This window comes from Myxocyprinus asiaticus, chromosome 24 (assembly GCF_019703515.2).
Source record: "Myxocyprinus asiaticus isolate MX2 ecotype Aquarium Trade chromosome 24, UBuf_Myxa_2, whole genome shotgun sequence".
Lineage (NCBI taxonomy): Eukaryota > Metazoa > Chordata > Actinopteri > Cypriniformes > Catostomidae > Myxocyprinus > Myxocyprinus asiaticus.
In genome coordinates this window covers 27,382,704-27,398,804 of record NC_059367.1, presented here as the reverse complement: position 1 = coordinate 27,398,804, position 16,101 = coordinate 27,382,704, and positions in this window count along the sequence as shown.

The following is a 16,101-nucleotide window of genomic DNA, read 5'->3' as shown; positions in this document are numbered from 1 at the left end:
TAAATAAATAAAAATAAAAATCATAGTATAGACCATATAGTATTCTTAAAAGCTGAAGGCAAGAAATGCAACATATATCATTGTCCCATGTCTGCCAACCATGTTGTGGTTCAAACATCATTTGCATTTTAGGAGTGAATGCCCTTAGCTGCATAGGAAATCTATAGGATGTTCCATTGCTTAACCTCCAGTGTGCTGTCTTTCTGCACTGGTCTCAAAACAGTTTGAAATGTACCTTATTTTCATCCTAACTCCATATAAAGCCTCTGAAAGCAAAAAAAAAAAAAAAAAAAATTCTCAATGTGAAAATGCGCTTTAATGTAGGATTTCTGGCAGGATCTCACGGTTCAAGTAGCAATCACATTGGACCGCCAGACGGGGCTTACGCCAAAAGAGAAAATATATTCTGTGGTTCAATATCATTTCATCAAATAAAGGTCATGTCAACTTTACTAAGTCTGTGAGTCTTTCTGAAAGAAATTATATTACAAAAGCGGTGTCCTAAATTACCCTTATCCACTACCAGGGTTGGGGAGTAACGAAATACAAGTAACGGGAATACGCATTTAAAATACAAAATATTAGTAACTGTATTCCACTACATTTACAATTTAAATAATTGGTAATTAGAATACAGTTACATTCAAAAATATTTTGATTACTGAAGAGATTACTTTGCATTTTATTGTCATTTGTTTCGTTTAATATTTAGTCCTTTCAGATGGAAAACATTTATACATATAAATGATGTGATCCAAAGTGCATTTGAACAGCGGTAAAACAATTTCTTATGATGTGTTACATTCATACGAGCAGACAGAGAAGTACGTTTGAAGTTAGTTTGGAGCAGAAGAAATAGAAATAAACCTTGTGTAAATTGTCACCTTATTTCTAGCCATTTTACATGCACATGTTACCAAGCTCGATCATATTTTTTATCAAGAAAATTCACGTTGGATCATAATTTCTTTTTTCTAGTAAGACCTTTGATATTAGGGCAAAAATCATATTCTTGATAATAATTTTTGTATTTGTTTCCTGTAAAAATATCGAAAAATCCTTAACACAAGATCAGTATGATTTATCTTGTTTCAGAAACAACACTGCATAAGATATTTAGGTTTTTCAGAGAATGTATTTTTAACATGTGTATTTTGTCTTACTGTACTGTCAGAGTTTTTATAGTCAAAACAAGTGAAAAAATCTACCAGTACTGAAGAAGTAATCCAAAGTATTTAGAATACGTTACTGGCCTTGAGTAATCTAACGAAATACGTTACAAATTACATTTTACAGCATGTATTCTGTAATCTGTAGTGGAATACATTTCAAAAGTAACACTCCCAACCCTGTCCACTACATAGTGCAATATTTTGGGTGTCGGACATTTTGTAGTAGTGTCCGAATACTGTGTAAACAACTTGTTCCCTAAATATTTTCATTCATTCTTACCCACAATGCACTCTGATTTCTAGTGTACAGCTGATGTACACGCCAGCATTATCTTGCCCATGATCCACCGCGGGAAGAGCTGACAAGCTGGGAGAGAGAGGGAGAGAGAAAGCGAGTGTGCGAGCGGGAGTAAAGGTGAGAGTGAGAGACACCAGTTACAGCTTCCTTTATTCATGCAATCTTTTATTTCATGCTTACTGTTGTGTTTACTTTTTGACAAATCAACACTTCATTAGAAATGACATATTAAAATCAGAGCCCAAAAATCAAAACCCCTTGAGCATAGCAATGCATAACTTGGCAGCCCATTGACATTTTACGGACAGTACACTGGCATGGAGACAAGAGGCTGTTCTTTTTGAATGGATGTCTTCAGTGTGCTGAATAAACTGCTATTGTGAGGAAACAGCTCATCACTTAATTAATTGACCGCCTTTCCTGCTCCATCTTGGGCTAAACAGTCTTTGATTATAGTTGCATGAGGGCACTATGTGCAGATGTTTATCTCTTCTCTGCACTCAGAAATGCTGCCCAGCTTGAATGGGAGAGTTTCAAGATACTACAAAATATTGAACTTGAGTATGTAACTTTTTCTGTGTTAAAATTCTTCTATCCAGAGACATCTATAAATAAGCCATTCATGGGTAATTTTCTCAAAAACTAAACACTGTTTCTGTTGTGCTATTTTAGTGGGGATTTCTCACTACAATGTAGGGGTAAACACTTTATCAAATATCTTGGATGGCTAAAACCATGACAGGAGCTATGTCCCCACCTTCTAGCACAATTAATTCCTGTACTTAAACAATAAGAATGTTTTTGTCTGTCTTGTATAATTGTGTTCTCTTACTTTTGAACAAAACTTTTGGTGAAAAGGAGGCTCCAGGATTCAGTTTGGGCACAGTAGCTTCCCCGGAGTGTGATGTCTAAGTGTGTGTGTACTTAGCTTAACCCCTGTTCTCTTCCCCAGCCTGCAAGACAGAAGGATTTCAACATTCAATCAACAAACAGATCAAATTCAATATACAAATAGTAACAGTTCAAATGTAATGTTCAGGAAATAAACAGTTCAGTTCAATCAGCAATGTTCAATGAATGTCACAAACCCATCAGACACATTTTCTGGCATTACTGACACACACAAGCCAATGAGTTTTAACTTTACCCCACTGAAGAACTGGGCTGGTAATGGAGCATCCTGGTATGGCAGGGTAATCTGCTTCATTAAACAGCGACCTGTTTAAGTTTAGGAAGTCTCTCTCTTCAAAAACACAAGAAAAACAGTTCGTAGTGAAACAACAGCAAGGCAACATCCACTTGAAACTTTCACTCGACAAAAGTCTAATTTTTATGAACATGGTTCTGTGAAGAAAGTTCAGTTCAACAACTCTGTAGTTCACACACAGCAACGGTTACTACTTTTGCATGAAAGTTCAAAGCACAGTATATAAAACACTTTCTCTTCTCTCATGAGTCAAGTTCGGATCACAGTTCCAGAAACTTCTAGTTCACATGACAGGTTCAGCTCACAGTTCACAGCGTTGCAATCAGAAAGAATTTTCCAGAACTTCAAAAAAAACCTGCAATGTATCCAAAATGAAAATTTTACGTGGACAATGACAAAACCCCGAAAAAGTTGCAATGTCACTTCAACACACTCTTTTCAGAAAGATTAGTACTCAAAACTGTCTATGTATCAAAAATCACATTTATATCTCCGATGAAAAGTATTTCACATTGCATCAGCGGCAGACAAAACTTCAGCTCAGGTCAGCTTTGACAAAATAATGTCTGTATATTTTCTTCCAGTGGCAAATTCCAGGGCCACCAAAGCCTTCTCTGCTGGCCTAACATGCCAGATAAATAAATATTTTTCATCCTTTCATTCTCAATCACAGTACGTATGTATGTGTTTTTAATCACTTCCAACTCTTAATTAATCTACAAATCAAATAGAGAAAAATGAAAAGTTTATCCAGTCAGAATTTATTCCTTGATACTTACAAGCAAAGTGTGACAACTGTTTCACAAATTGCATGCCAGAAGCCAAGCTGGTTAGCAGAAGCAGCGCATGAGTCTGAGCTCCACCCCCTCAGGCCTTCAGAATTTCCACAGAATCCCTCAACAGTGCAAATGTATGGGCAACTAAAGTCAGATTGTCAGATTCATCAGCCAATCAGATTGATTTATTTGTTTTTGGAGGGTGTGATCTTTAGGATATGTCCCAGTCGAGGCCTTCTAGCTGGCCTTGAGAAACACAATCACGCTTTAAGTGATGTATGTAATTTGAAAGCGAAGAACGCGAGATCTTGCTGACAAGTCAGCTGTCATCACTGCTGGTATTGCCGTTGAGAAAGAGATCCTTATGGATTTACAAACACGAGATGTTCTGCATGATCGTGTGATTGATAAATTAAACAGGAAAGGAGGACTGATTTTCACTTCAAGTAAATTGGTAAGTGCTTTTTGAATTGTTATAGCAACATCAGGAGTTTTCTAAGTGTAAATTAGGCTACTGGAGCATTCAATGTCGGATCAAGTTTTGAAAAGTAGTGCTGCGTTCCATTCAACTCGGAAAGTCGGATTTGACAACTTCCTACTAGGAAAAGTGCAATGGAATGCATCTTGAAGTCACAATTACAACTTGTAGGCTCGTGCAGAAATTCTCAACTCCGATTTCGCCAAGATGCAGGGGCACGATGTCACACAAACATGTCGACACTCAGAGAGATATACAAAGTAAGTGATAAACATTCACTTTATTAAGTAATATCGATAAATGAGTTTGTTTCCACATTACATGATATTAAAGCTTGTTTAACAAACGCCTGCAGAAACAGGTGTATAAAACATTATAATCTCTTTTGATAATCGTACACCTGTAGCACAAATGCTAGCGCTGCAGCATTGTTTATCAGTTAGGTTGCTAGGAGACATCTCTAATAAGAGTCAAACCCCTGCTAAGCTAACGGGAGTGTTGCAATTTTGTTTTCTTAAACATCATCTTCCGAATATCGGGGAATGGAATGCATTTATGGTCGGAGATATCAAGTAGGAATATCCCTCATCCAACTTGAATGGAACGCGGCATAACCATGTACCCTGACAAAACTAAATTTATGGCAAGCAACATTTAAATCGCAAATATTATTAGATCGATTTTTCCAGGTATTATAGACCTCCTTGGTAGATTCATATGAAAAATAATGATTTTTGAATGTCTGTTCGGGAGATGTTCGTTTCACAAAACAGTCATGCTGCAGTTAAAATTAGGCTTGCTTGAGAATTATGTGTCATTTCAAGTTCTGGCTTTCGTGCGTGGACGTGTTTTTAAAATGTCTATTGGTATTATTTGTTAGCTGTGACATAATGTATGATGCCCAAAGGCATAGGGTGTCTTATTCATTGTGAAACTGTGTTTTCTTAATGGCATGAATCACACTCAAGGCCTAGATTTAAAATGCACGGCCCACCACTGCTTTCTTCCAGATATCAATGGTGATTAAGCTCAAAGGTACAGTCCTCACTCAAAGTGAGGCAAAAACTTCAGAAAAACTCACAGCAGTTGCATATAATTGGAATCCAATTGCGCTTTTCACCATCCTCAGCAAAACACGCTTGCTCTGAATCATCACGGTGCTTTTCAGCATCTTCTGCGGCACACATTGGTTAACTTTCACTGTCCCAGTCGTTACAACAGCAAAAAAACTTGAAAGCACAAGCTCGGTCCAGCTTCTCAACAGCTCTCGTCGACCCTTGCCAGTACTGTCCATAGAAAACAAGGGAAAATGGGTTCCTTTCACTTTGAGTGCTCTCCACTCTCACCGCATGCTTCAACAACATTTTTTTCTTCTTCAACCTCCCTTCTCGTCTCTCCCTCTTCCAGTCTCCTCTTCTGTTCTTTTTCGTGCCACAGTTCCACAAAGCGCAATTTCAGAATACAAGTCCTTGAATATTAACATAGTCCTCCACCCTATGAAGACTGCTCTGCTTGTTTTAAGCGACCTGCTTAGATCTGCCCCAGATACGTTACTCAACCAATGGCATGAGTTGGGGGTGGGTCTATCTCTTTGTTTGACCAATGGCAGATTCAGTGTTTAGTTTTGAAAACAAAGTTTATTTTTGCAATTCGGTTGGCGCTAGTGGCGCAGAAATTACATACTTCAGCTTTAATAATAAATGAATAAACTAATGTATGCTTATTCAAATGTGTTTATTCTTGTTGGCAGGTTTTTTAAATGATTTAATTCATTATGAAAATAGGAAAATATACTGTACAGATATATCTTATAATATAAATATCTAATAGCTTACATGGGGGGACTTCGAATATTTTCTCCGACAATAGGGGGCCTTGGAGTCAAAAAGGTTGAGAACAACTGCTGTACAGTATATTAAACATGACAAAAGGAAAGAAGATTTTATAAAAAATATATTAGTAGTAGTAGTAGTAGTATTAATATGAATATTAGTATTATTTAAAGGTACAAAAAAGATCAAAATAGCATACATACTGTACATGACGAAGTTGTTTCAGCAATGGTTCTCTCAGACACACTGTGTATACATGTACGTCAGCGTCCGAATTGACTCACTGATTTCATTCACTCTTTGCTGAATATAGTGCACTCACTGACATCCACTATATAGGAAATAGAGAATGAGAGAACGAGTGAACAATTTAAGATACAGCTAAGGTCTTGTACTTCCAAAAGAGGCAGTAGACATCTAGAGCATTGCATACAACAGGTTTTTCAGCAATGTAGGCTATTCATTATATTGATGATGTAGCGGCTTTAGAAAAGTATGTATCAAATATGATACGCATGGCTTTATTAGGTTAATTACAACACCAACAATAACAATAAATACTTTCACAATGGTCTCATACAGTGGGGTCCAAAAGTCTGAGACCTCATTAAAAATCTGGGATTCAAACCTGGAAATAAACAGTTTTTGGAGTTTTTAGAAAATGTACACTGTAAAAAAATTTTTAAAAAAATAGTGTGAGTTTATAGTAAATCCCTGGGTACTAGTTGCATGACTTTCACAGTATATTTAACAGTAGTATTTCTACAATTTATTAAAATTAGAAGACAACTGTATACTGTGACTTCTCAGTGAACAGGACCAAGAAATTACTGTAATATAGCAATGCTGTGTTGTAGAATCACAATGATCACATGTGTCTTTTTCTAGTGTTTGTTAATTGTCACCATCGTTGAGTTTTGTATGCTGAGTGTTGATATCTTGCGTGCCTGATTGATAACTCGTGATAAAAAAGTTAATTAGTGATAAAACCAACCATATTATAGCCTAGCTTAGCAAACATCTCTTCCCCATTGTTTATTTAAAATGATACTATATTTTTTTTTACTTTCATATGCATCATATAGTGTAGACTATACATCATGGTCTGACATAAAATGAACTCCATACATCAAAGTACAATACACTGTGTTCTTAAACACAATTGCACCAAATGGGAGAAATTTAATTTGAAATAAATAAGAGAAGGTACCATCAAAAAGGAACACTGTCAATGTATAATAAACACTATAATAGTGTCTTCAAACGAAACACCATTTTCCCATAATGCAGTGTGAAATTCTAATTTGTTTTTTGATTTGAAAATGACCTAGCCTGCATTGATTTTACATCAAAATACTGAAAACATTATTTTATTGTATGAAATTACATTTTGTAAAATCCTGGCAATTTTTTACAGTGTAAAGAAATGTTATGATGTAAAATGAATAAAAATATTTAAGACTATGCTATTGGGGGGCCTGGGTAGCTCAGCGAGTAAAGACACTGACTACCACCCCTGGAGTCATGAGTTCGAATCCAGGGCATGCTGAGTGACTCAGATCAGGTCTCCTAAGCAACCAAATTGACCTGGTTGCTAGGGAGGGTAGAGTCACATGGGGTAACCTCTCCGTGGTCACTATAATGTGGTTCTCGCTCTCGGTGGGGCATGTGGTGAGTTGTGCGTGGATACCGCAGAGAATAGCATGAAGCCTCCACACGTGCTATGTCTCCACGGTAACGTGCTCAACAAGCCAGGTGATAAGATTGCAGAGGCAACTGAGAGTCGTCCTCCGCCACCCAGATTGAGGCAAGTCACTACACCATCACGAGGACCTAGAGCGCACTGGGAATTGGGCATTCCAAATTGGGAAAAACAAAAAGATTGTATGCTATTGCTAAATCACCAATCCAATATGTGAATATTGGATTAAATATTGGATTGGATTAAAATTAATAAATAAATAAAATAATCTGTACACAATGTAAATTTTGTATTTAAAATGTTCACTCAGTTTATGTTGAAATAAAAATTTGTAATGGAAAAAAATAGAAGCATTTTCACCAGTGGTCTCAGACTTCCCCACCATTTCTGTAAGCCATATTTGTCAAATGTAACTAAAGCATCATATAACAGATGGTTTATCATGGATCGCAAATAAGCATGACCTGACTAGTGGAAATTATTTAAAGTGAGCAGTCAACACCCAGGCAAGATGTATGAAGGGTCAAGCCACTTCCTGCTGTGTCCTTTACAAACAGGAAGTTTAAATCCTGGGAGCAGACAGTGTCTGAGACACATACTGAGGAACTTGCATTTGGAGAAATATTTGTACAGGATTAACCCTGGCCACCGTTAGCTATTTTCAGTAAAGGGTTTTAGGGTGCACAAGAGTGGAAGAAAGCATTTTGGAGGCTAGACGTGAAATACCATGTGTTAACATCATAAAAGAAGTTACCATGCGCTTTTTTTATTATTTATTTATTTTATAACTTAATATTCACCACAATCTATAAATCTTATCATCTTCATATCCATGTAATTGCTCAGCCGACCCTTTTTTTGTGTGTGTGCAATTTTTCAGTTATATAATGATCCACTGAGACAAATTTATTTTCTTTCTTCCTTTTCTTGTCTTTTTTTTTTTTTTTAAGTTGAGGCCCCATAACTCAAATACCTCCATCAAACCTTACATGTTTTTCAGGGGATGTAATTTCAGCCACTTAAGGATCATTAAAAAGAGATCATATTAAATATCGCTGGTTAAGAGGCGTACTGAGGGGGGATAGAGACAGAAATAATGAGGAGATTTGTTTGTCAGTCAAATTCTGACCAACTCAATCCCTCTAGTTTGTCTGAGGGAGAGTGGAGGGATTGCGCTGCAAATGGCCGGGGGTCTTTTTCTTTCGCAAATCTACCGATGAAATGTTGACAAAACAGACAATTTTCTGTAATTTTCAGTGTGGCACTCTTTCAGCGAGCCAGTCAGTCAGAACCCCCTCATTCCGCATAGCACCACGCCGCGACCTTTGACATTTATCTCGTCCTGGACCTCTTCTCCAATCCAGTGAAGGAAGATAACAGTTGTGCCTTTCAGGTCAGGTGGATGCAGCCTTGGAGTTTAAAGCTGAAGGGCTATAAAGGATCTCATTGTGTGTCTTTCCCCCGTGGAGCATGAGCAGAGGGATAAGAAATGTGGTTAATGGCTCAGGAGTGGGCTAATCATCGGTTGCCATTACTGCTCCAATATCAGCAGGGATGACAGACTTATCAATGACAAAGGGCCCAGGTGAAGACCCAGACCGGCTCCTTCAGTTTTGATCTCTGGTCTGCTAAGCAGGAGCTTTCATTCGAGCTAAGCACCAGTCAGTATACTTCTCTCGCTCTTACTCTTTCTGTCTCCTTCTTTCTCTCTGTTCTCTCCAGTTGTGCCAGGAATCACTCATCTACTTCCACCCCCCACCCCCCACGTCCAAGCCCCCACGTTGTGTTCTCTCAAGCCTCAGCCGTTATATCCACAATTTGGCTTAATTTCTTTGGCAACCGCAATGTGATAATGCATCTCTGTGGAGAGGATGTAAAATCTCATGATTGTTCTTTTCTTTAACCTCTTTGTTTTTTCTGTGTACATTGTGTACGTGAACCAAAACCATTTGGAATTAAATGAGTGTTCTGCCTTTTACTTCATTTTAAATCATGACAATAAAATAATTATGTTCTTTTTAAATTATTCGAGTGATTGACAATGTGTGACCTCAGTTTTACTGAATAAGGTTCTACTGTCTGGCATTTTGGTCTAAAATGAGTTAACCATATACACCTCTTTCAGTGAAGGACACTTCATGCTCTGTGTGGTTATACTTTTATTTTATCTATGTATCAATGTCTGTTAGCCAGAATGGCAAACATTTAAATCTCAAAACGTGTTTGGGACAGATAGAATAGTACTGAGGTCACAAATGCCCACTTCTGTTGTGATAATATTGAAATGAAAATGGTAATTTAACTACTTACACTAGAAAACATATTCCTTAACTTGGCTAGGAGATAATGGTAAAAATTAATTTAATCTTACGTGTGAAGAGCACTGAAAACAAAATGTGACATCATATAACCCTATGTGTCTCTATCATCATAGCCTTTTGCAAATACTATAAAATACTATAGCTGAATAACTCACTGATCACCCACTGGGTGCCAAATGAGAACACTTTGTATCTTAAATTCAATCACCCCAGCGTTTATGTGTGGGAAACCTCTCATCAATATGCTTCAGGCGTATATTGCATGATTATCATGTGTCATTAGAGCTCGCTATATTTGGGGTGTTCGGTGCTGAAGTGGTGATTAGTTGTAAAATTATCAAAAGAAAAGTGTCTGAACTGCAGATGGGAGTTTGAGCATGCTGATCATAAGACTCAACTGAACTACATGAGAATATTGTTTGGGCTATCGCACTAGGCTTGTTTTAAGGACGAAGATATTGGCTGCGACTTGTTGCTGAGTGTGATAATAAATTAATGTTTTCGAATTACATCACAAACACTTAAATCTCCTGATTATGTCTTAGTGACGATACTGTCAATTGATATAGTTTTTAAGAGCAAACTTTGTTTTTCATATAGGCTGTGCTTCCAGAGGTCTCCTAGACTTCAAAAATATTAGCTTGAAGAAACTCTAAATACTTATTTTTACTCATATTAATAAAAAATAAAAAAATATGGCTTGCAAGTGTACGTGAGAATGTTTAATTCATGGAACTGTAAGAGGCTTTCAAAAGCTTATGAACACATTCAAATGTATCCAGGGAGGAAGTTCGAAATGAAGAAAATTTAGTTTTCCAGCTAAATAAACATTGTTCTTTTTTGCGAGAAACACTCTGAGAAATGATTAAAAAAACAGATATTTTGAAAGCCAATTAATCAATGGCAGTTGCAATGGATGTATATTAACAGCTATATTTTGATATATATCAACATGAACAACAAAAATGCTTTGAATTATCAGCAGAAATGATTTTAAGTTTAAAAAAAAAAAACAGTAATGTCTATTTAGGAAAATATGGGTGTTCCGTTCAGAAGTCAGTTCCCTATAAATGTGTGTAATACTGATGCACAGACAAAACAAATGAGATATGAACATGCTCAATAATCCGATTGCCTTAGTATATTTCAATCCCCAGATTTGCAAAATAGTAACCTTAGAGGAATAAGTCATGCACACACACACACACTCACATGCACATGCACACCTGGACAACCCGAGCCTTTCACCGGCAGTCGTGGTGAGGAGCAGGAACTGACAGACTCAAACACCTGCTATTGGAAAGTATGTTCTCCCTCCAGTGATCCTGGGTTTTACAGGACTGGGAGACTATTGTTCCCTCCCAGTGCTGACAGCCAAGGTATTTCTGGACTCTTGGAGCACATACAAAAACAATGGCCAATTCATGTTAGTGGGCTATAGAAAAAAAGCCAAGTAACTCTCCAGCTTTGAAGACAGCATATTTTAATGTAATTTTATTGTATAAAATGAACCAACATATATTCTAAGATATGTTTCTGCCATAATTTGTATTTGAAAGTTTATGAATTCTTAAAAAATATATATCCTTATCTGAGGGTCAAGCAACCCTTTTGAAGAAATCTAAAGATCAGTTAACACCCTGCAGTGAGATTCACCTGTGACACAGCTCTGGCTGGCCAAGAATGTGGTGCACCTGTAAACCTGAGCTGCTCTGATCTCGATCTGCAGCTATCAACAGCCAGACAATCCATCATCAGTGGAATTTGTATCTATCAGTGACACAGTTATGTGTAAAGCAGAGTTTTAATTTGTATTCAAAGAACAAAGTATGGATTTTCATGTATAAATCTCATTAGTAAAGATAAACATCCATCTCTTTGCTGATTTATTGAGTGATACAATCAATAATGTCATCAATGCAAATAGAATGGTTGCATAGAGTATTTTCACTTTAAATTGATTATTCACCCAAAGATGAAAATCATTTACTCACACTCATGTTGTTCCAAACCCATATGACTTTCTTTCTTCTGTGAAACAAAAAAAGGATAAGTTATGCAGAATGTTTGTCTCAGTCACTATTGACCTAGATTGTTCATTTATTTTCCATAAAAACAATGCAAAATCCATACGGGCTTAGAACAATATGAGGGTGAGTAAATTATGAAAGGATTATCATTTTTGTGTGAACTATCCCTTTAATAAATAATAGGCTGGTGTCTAATCATGGCAGTTTTATCACATACTTCATTCGCTGTTTTTGATCTCTGATATATGGACTTGGAAAAGACCTGCTGAAAATAATCATCCACTCCCTCCCAGCTTGCCCTGTCTTAAGCAGGGAGAGAATTTGCAAAGTCACCTGGGCTACAAATCACTGCGAGGCACCTCTGAGCTCCTGGGGCCACCCCGCTTGGGTCCCCTGCACTGATCCCCGATGCTGACCCCGCTCAAAACCATCCCCATTAGCTTACTGCTGAGGAATTCTCGGTCAAGTGAATGGTGCAGTGGCTAACAAAGCCCTGTTTCAAGGCAGATTACAACTTCAACAGGAAACCTTTTGATGAGTGAGACTGTTTGAAAATGTTATCAATATCACCATCACCCCTTTGGGTTCAATAAAACCATTTCTAATCATCCATACCTGTGGCTACTTATTCTCGTTTGTGTGTGCATATGTGTGTCTTTCTTTAAATTGGAGAGAGAGAGAGAGAGAGAGAGAGAGAGAGAGAGAGAGAGAGAGAGAGATCAGCGAATTAGCTTACTGTCAGAGAATAGAGGGGAGACTTGTTTAACATGGACTGCTTTCAAGAGCATGTGCGATGACAAAGCGATTTTTGCTCCTTACACCGGTCACCCACCTGCACTCAGATTAGGTCAGATATTTGTTTCTGAGGCCAAGTTGTCTCTCAAATAAGTTGATAAAAAAGCTCATTGTGGAGAACATTTTTTCTCGGCTACAGTAAAAGAGTGCAAAAGAATAACACAACAATATCTCATTATGTTGCCTTCTGGGAGAAACAATTATGCAAATCGGGGCTGTTTTAGAGAGTTTAATTCCTGCAAGTATTTAGTTGCATATGGCAATGTTTTAACAAGTAATGCTTGTATAAGTGCAACCCAACATTTTTAAAATATCAAATATTTCAAGAAAAACTGTATGACTGTAATTCAGTCCTATATCCAACTGGTAAACTTGATATGATTGCAGAATGTACCAAACCAAAGGCATCCTGTATTTGTACCTTAAATATTTACTTTATAAATACCCACATCTGCAGAATTTCCAACAGACCACTTTGCCTACATTGGTTCATTTCCAAAGAATATCCTTGTGAATGTGGCCCTTGAGACTATGTACTGTAAATGAATGATTTATAGTTTTGAAGCATGGCATGACTAATTAGAATTAATAATAAGAAAGTTACAAATGGATAAATGGATGAATGTACTTTTCCTAAGGAATATGTTTATAGATTTTACACGTATACTTTTGTCAGAAGGATATCAATCCAACGTCTATATACTGTATAAACAGGTCATTTATTCCAGATCATACCAGTACATTCTAACACATTTGTTGTAGTCTAATCTTGGTAGAGATTTACTAAAATGATGTTGGATTCACACAGTGTGCTGTAGCATACAGTATTCTTAGGAAAGGTACAATGTAAAGAGAAAATTAAATGCAATAGCCTATTATACAGTTTATATAACTTTACAATTTTATACCATAAAAAAAGTGGATAGACTTATGTAACAGTGCTGCAATTCCCCCCCCCCATACCATTTCTGTCATTGTTCAATATTATATTATATTATTTATATTAATATGCCTATATAGTCTATGTGATCACAGTCATTTACTGAGAATTCAGAATAGGCGTCTTCTCCTATACTCGTTTACTAAGCCTCTGGCGCCCTCTTTTGTTGGATACATAGTAAAGCAGTTTGATAATGGTCAGGAAGAATAATCGAGAGGTATTGACTTCATTCGGAGTTTTGATGATACCACTTTAAATTGCATTTAGTTCAGAAGAGTTCAGCATTTTGGAAATATAAATAACAAATTAATTAGACCATTCTTTTTCCCCACACGTGCTAAATAGAGCCACCTCCATTTTAAAATCTCAACTATTTAAATGAGTTACTTTATACTATATCTGTTACAATTTAGCCTACTTGAGATGCACCAAAGGGTTTTTTTCTTTTCTTTTATTTTTTTAATGCTTTTTTAATGCTTTTTAAAGCACCCGGTTAAAAAGCATTCAAAGCCGCTGTCGGTTAATTATGATCTGATGAATGAATTCGCGCCTCATTTGCAATTGTCTATTTAATAACGCGGCGTTATTGTGAAAAGACTTGCCGGTGTTATGGACGTCGCCATCTTTAATATTTACTTCAGTCACTGTCACTATGGTTACAGGTGTTAGAATATGGTTGTTCGTTCATACAGACAGAGGGCGTTTCCAAACGGCAGTTTTGTGCCCTTGAAAGGCATTGCGGGAAGGGGACGCCTGTCGTTCCAAACAAAATTAAGAAATTATTATTATTATTATTATTATTATTATTATACACATAGAGCCCTTTTACAAGACTATTAGTGAATAATACATTCACACAGCAGGCTAATTTCATGCTCCCTTTAGAGTGCCCACAACAAGAGATCTGTCCTTCAAAGGGAGTAGGGCATAGGGATGATCAATTTCAGAATTAGAATCAGCTTTATACGTAGTGCAAATACAAATCTGTTTTATACAGATGCAAGGGAACATGTGACAGAATAGGTAGGATGTGTTGGATAAATATAAAAAGACTAAACCGTGTATTGCACATAGTTATTGCTCAATGGGGCAGTTTTAACTGTTCATGAGATGGATAGTCTGAGGGAAAAAATTGTTCCTGTGCCTGATGGTTCTGGTGCTCAGAGCTCTGTAGCGCCATCCAGAAGGCAAAAGTTCAAAAAGGTAGTGGGCTGGGTGAGTGGGGTCCAGAGTCATTTTTCCAACCCTTTTCCTCACTCTAGAAGTGTATAGTTCTTGAAGGTGGGGGTAGGGGGCAACCAATAATCCTCTCAGCAGTCCGAACTATCCTTTGTAGTCTTCTGATATCCGATTTCATAGCTGAACCAAACCAGACAGTTACTGAAGTGCAGAGGACAGACTCAATGACTGTTGAGTAGAACTGTATCAGCAGCGCCTGTGGCAGGTTGAACTTCCTCAACTGGGGAAGGAAGTACAACCTCTGCTGGGCCTTTTTCACAATGGAGTCAATCTTGGTCTCCCACTTCAGGTCCTGTGAGATGGTAGTGCCCAGGGAACTGAATGACTCCACTACTGCCTCAGTGCTGTTTAGAATTGTGAGGGGGTCAGTGTTGGGGTGTTCCTCCTAAAGTCCACAATCATCTCCACCGTTTTGAGTGTGTTCAGCTCAAGGTTGTTTTGACTGCACCAGACGGCCAGTTGTTCAACTTCCCTTCTGTATGCAGACTCATCGTTATCTCGGATGAGGCCGATGACAGTGGTGTCATCTGCAAACTTCAGGAGCTTGACAGAGGGGTCCTTGGCGATGCAGTCTTTGGTGTAGAGGAAGAAGAGTAGTAGGGAGAGCACACATCCCTGGGGGCACCAGTGCTGATTGTACAGGTGCTAGAAGTGAGTTTCCCCTGTCTCACAAGCTGCTGCCTGTCCGTCAGAAAGCTGGTAATCCACTGACAGATAGACATGGGAACAGAGAGTTGGTGTAATTTATTCTGGAGTATAGCTGGGATGATGGTGTTGAAAGCCAAACTGAATTCCACAAAAAGGATCCTTGCATATGTCCCTGGTCTGTCCAAATGTTGCAGGATATGATGCAATCCCATGCTGACTGCATCATCCACAGACCTGTTTGCTCGATAAGCAAATTGAAGGGGATCTAGAAATGGTACAGTGATATCCTTCAGGTGGGCCAACACCAGTCTCTCAAATGATTTCATGACCACAGATGTCAGGGCGATGGGTCTGTAGTAATTAAGTCCCGCAATTTTGGGTTTCAATTGGTATTCGCCCAGTATTCAAGCCGCTGTAAGCTGTTGTATGAACAGGACAATTCAAGACTCACACCTGTTAATGAATGCAATCATCATTTCCAAATACTGACTGCGTGAACATAGCCAAAATGTTTTATTATTATTATTATAGAATTATGATAAATCTTAACTTAATATGATCATGTCAGCTAATGTAGGCCATCAGGTGAAATGGCCAGATAAGGTTGGAGTGTTGATTCAATATCTAATCACTGCAAACTATTTTTTCTTTTAGTTTGTTGCC